Genomic DNA, 3,944 nt, shown 5'->3' with positions numbered 1-3,944 from the left:
TTTGTTTACGAGAAAAATGGGAGAGTGAAAACTCAAGTTTGGATCAGAAAAAAAAATTCAACATCCAAACTTGAAACGCACAAATGCTGAGAGAGATAATTCCAAAACGTAGCTGTGATTTTTAAGGATAGGTAATTAACCTAGTTCTCATGTCAGAATCTAGCATCTATCACACCCCCGAACCTAAGTCTTTGCTAGTCCCTAGCAAAACAACAACATAACAAAAATTAAGCCTAGGAAAACAAAATACCACTTTCGTAGGGAACACGATTGCATTTAGCGCATGCAACAAGCCGTTAAACCCCTACTTTACAGTAGTGGACGAGTTGTGTCTCGTGAGGGTTTGCATGGAATTTACCCACAAAATCCCCAGTGGAGTCGCCAGTCGTTGTAGTATAGTGGTAAGTATTCCCGCCTGTCACGCGGGTGACCCGGGTTCGATCCCCGGCAGCGGCGCCAAAAACTTGATGTAGAATTTTAGTTACATCGACTTTTATACCTCGCAAGCGTACGAATCGTTCATGTAATCTAGCAGTAAGCGAGGGTCATATCCACAGGGAGGATTGAATTTCATGTATTCTTCAGTCAACTAGCCTAACCAAATATGATGAATTAATATGAACTAAACACTAATTATATCCTAAATTATCAAGCAATATATTTAATTAACTACTTGCACAATAGGAAACGTTAACTCTGGATTTTACCGTGATTCGTGCCTCTCTCGAGCGCCACGTAACCACGAATCCGGATTTCTCAATCCTTGCGTCTAGCCCCTCTTGGGCGCCTAGAGTTGAAGACAGAAATCGGATCAAAATACCAAAATCTCCTCAATTATAATCTTACCCTAATTAACTAATTTAATCAAATATCAAGAAAACAAGTCTTAAATAAAATTAATTATCAAATCAAATTCAATTAACATTCAAAACCTAAGTTCAAACCATATAAAAAATCAAATTCAATAATGACGAATTACTCCCCTTCTTCCTCCTCTCGCTCGGGCAGCAACTCGTTCTCACGGGTGCTGTGATTTCCGGAAATTGGTGGCGTCGGGTAGCAATAGTCAGTGGCCGGAGGTAGAGACGACGCCGGCGACGACGGTTAGAAGCCGACGGACGGAGGTAACGTCCGGCGAAGAGCGAAACAGAGCTAACGTTCTCTAACCGGCTCTCTCGAGTCTCGGTTGGAGTCGGAATGGCTCTGGGACTGGTCGGAATATGTAAACGACGCCGGAGGATGGTCGGAAATAAGAAGTGGAACCGGAGAAGCCCTCTCGGATCCCCTCCCGGCCTGGCGAGCGACTGTCGAACTCACCTCGACGGAGACTCTCTCGAGCTCTCCTCGGGTTTGTTCTCAGTTGCTGGACGGCGGTGGACGGCGGTGGACGACGGTGGCATGGCGAAAGGTCTTGGCCGGCAAACAGCGGTGGGGAACTCCTCTCGGGTCCTCCCCTGTTTCCGGTCAAAGTCCTCTGTTTTTCTCTCCTCCTCTTCTCTTTACGCTCTCCTCTCTTCACGCTCCTTTTCCTCCCTCTCTCGGGCGCCTCCCCTTCCTTTAAATAAGATTTTTCTTATTTTAAAATGATTTGCCCTAGAAATTACCTCCATTTCAAGAAGGGTATTTTGGTAAATATCTCCTTCTCCACCATAATTCTCCTGAAATTCCATAATTCAATCTATAAAAAGCATTTCAGGAAGAGATAAACCTTAAAAACAATGAAATATAATTCAGGAGAGAAAAATATGCAATATCGACAGTTATTAATGCCAAATTCAATAAATGCATGTTTGAAGTGAAAACCGATAAATAACCACCTATAATACAATTATAAGGGTTATTCAATTATAATTAACCTAGTTCTCATGTCAGAATCTAGCATCTATCAATAGGCAAAGAGTGGGTTGTTTGGCTCTGGTAAATATCCAACCACACGTTAACTTGAGAATTTAATTTTTTCTACTCCTTGAATTTTTTGGATCATTAGGTCACTTGCATCTTCAACATATTTCTGGCATGCATATCCACCACATTCAAAACATGTTAGGATCAGTTAGAAGTCCCTTTCCAATAAAATTCCACCAATCTATTAGGGGTTGTACTAGTGGAATTTCCACAAAATAGGAATACCAAAACTTTGGAGTTCCTTTTTAGTGCGTGAAATATTTTTCTTCACTTACATTTATTATAGTTTTCAAAAATTTTTGTATACATGAATTCTAAAATTTTCATTTTGATACGATCTATTTGCTGATATCTTTTTTGTTTACGAGAAAAATGGGAGAGTGAAAACTCATGTTTGGAACTGAAAAAAAAATTGAACAGCCAAAATGGAATTGCACAAATGTTGAGAGAGATAATTCCAAAATAAATCAGTGATTTTTTAGGATAGGCATAAAGTGCGTTGTTTGGCTCTGGTAAATATCCAACCAACAGTTAACTTGATAATTTAATTTTTTCTACTCCTAGAAATTTTTGGTTCATTAGGTTTTGCAGCCTAAAAATGTTTCTGGCATGCATATCTACTACATTTAAAACATGTTTGGATCAGTTAGAAGTCTCTTTCCTATAAAATTCCACCAAGCTATTATTAGGGGTTGTACTAGTGGAATTTCCCAAACATGCATAACCAAACTTTGGAGTTCATTTGTAGTGCGTGAAATAATTTTCTTCTCACATAATTATTATATTTTTCAAATTTTTTTGCATACATGAACTCTAAAATTTTCATTTTTTTGGGATCTATTTGCCTTAAATCTTTTTTGTTTACTAGAAAATTGGGAGACTAAAAACTAAAGTTTGGATTTGAAAAAAAATTTGAACATCCAAAATGGAAATGCACAAATACTGAGAGAGAAAGTTCAAAAAAGTATCTGTGATTTTTAAGGATAGACGAAGAGTGGGTTCTTTGGCTCTGGTAACTATCCAACCACACGTTAACTTGTGAATTTGATTTCTTCTACTCCTACAAATTTTTGGATCATTAGATCACTTCCTTGCTCAACTTGTTTCCTGCATGCATATCCACCACATTCAAAACATGTTAGGATCAGTTAGAAGTCTCTTTCCTATAAAATTCCACCAAGCTATTATTAGGGGTTGTACCAGTGGAATTTCCCAAACATGGATAACAAAACTATGGAGTTCATTTTTAGTACGTGAAATAATTTTCTTCACTTACATTTATTAAAGTTTTCAAATTTTTTTGCAAACATGAGCTCTAAAATTTTCATTTTGCTGCGGTCTTTTTGTCTTATATCTTTTTTGTATAGGAGAAAAATAGGAGATAAAAAACTCAAGTTTGGATCTGAAAAAAAATTTTAACATCCAAAATGGGAATGCACAAATGCTGGGAGAGATAATTCGAAAAAGTATCTGTGATTTTTGGGGATAGGCAAAAAGTGGGTTGATTGGCTCTAGTAAATATCCAATCACACGTTAACTTTAGAATTTAATTTTTTCTACTACTTGAAATTTTTGGATCATTAGGTCACTTGCATCTTCAACATGTTTTTGGCCTACATATCCACCACATTTAAAACATGTTAGGATCAGTTAGAAGTCTCTTTCCTATAAAATTCCACCAAGCTATTAGTAGGGGTTGTACAAGTGGAATTTCCCAAACATGGATAACAAAACTTTGGAGTTCATTTTTAGTGAGTGAAATAATGTTCTTGACTTAGATTTATTACAGTTTTTCAAATTTTTTGGAAACATGAGCTCTAATATTTTCGATTTGTTGCGATCTATTTGCCTTATATCTTTTTTGTTTACGAGAGAAAACGGGAAAGTGAAAACTCAAGTTTCGATCTGAAAAAAAACTTGAACATCCAAAATGGAAATGCCCAAATATTGATAGAGATAATTCCAAAAAGTATCTATGATGTTTGGCTCTGGTAAATATCCAACCACACGTTAACTTGAGAATTTAATTTTTTCTACTC

General features: G+C 36.9%; 1 non-coding gene across 1 annotated transcript; it reads left to right on the top strand.

Moving 5' to 3' along the window:
• Positions 1-384: 384 nt before the first annotated feature.
• Positions 385-456, top strand: TRNAD-GUC (transfer RNA aspartic acid (anticodon GUC)). Its single transcript has one exon. It is a non-coding gene; the product is annotated as a tRNA-Asp (tRNA).
• The last annotated feature ends 3,488 nt before the right edge of the window (positions 457-3,944 follow it).

This window comes from Aristolochia californica, unplaced genomic scaffold (genome assembly GCF_029961685.1).
Source record: "Aristolochia californica isolate CCGP_79_NKW_82.1479 unplaced genomic scaffold, dmAriCali1.0.hap1 SCAF_8, whole genome shotgun sequence".
NCBI classification, from domain to species: domain Eukaryota; kingdom Viridiplantae; phylum Streptophyta; class Magnoliopsida; order Piperales; family Aristolochiaceae; genus Aristolochia; species Aristolochia californica.
Note: the sequence above shows the minus strand (reverse complement) of the source record. Positions and strands in the feature narration are given on the sequence as shown.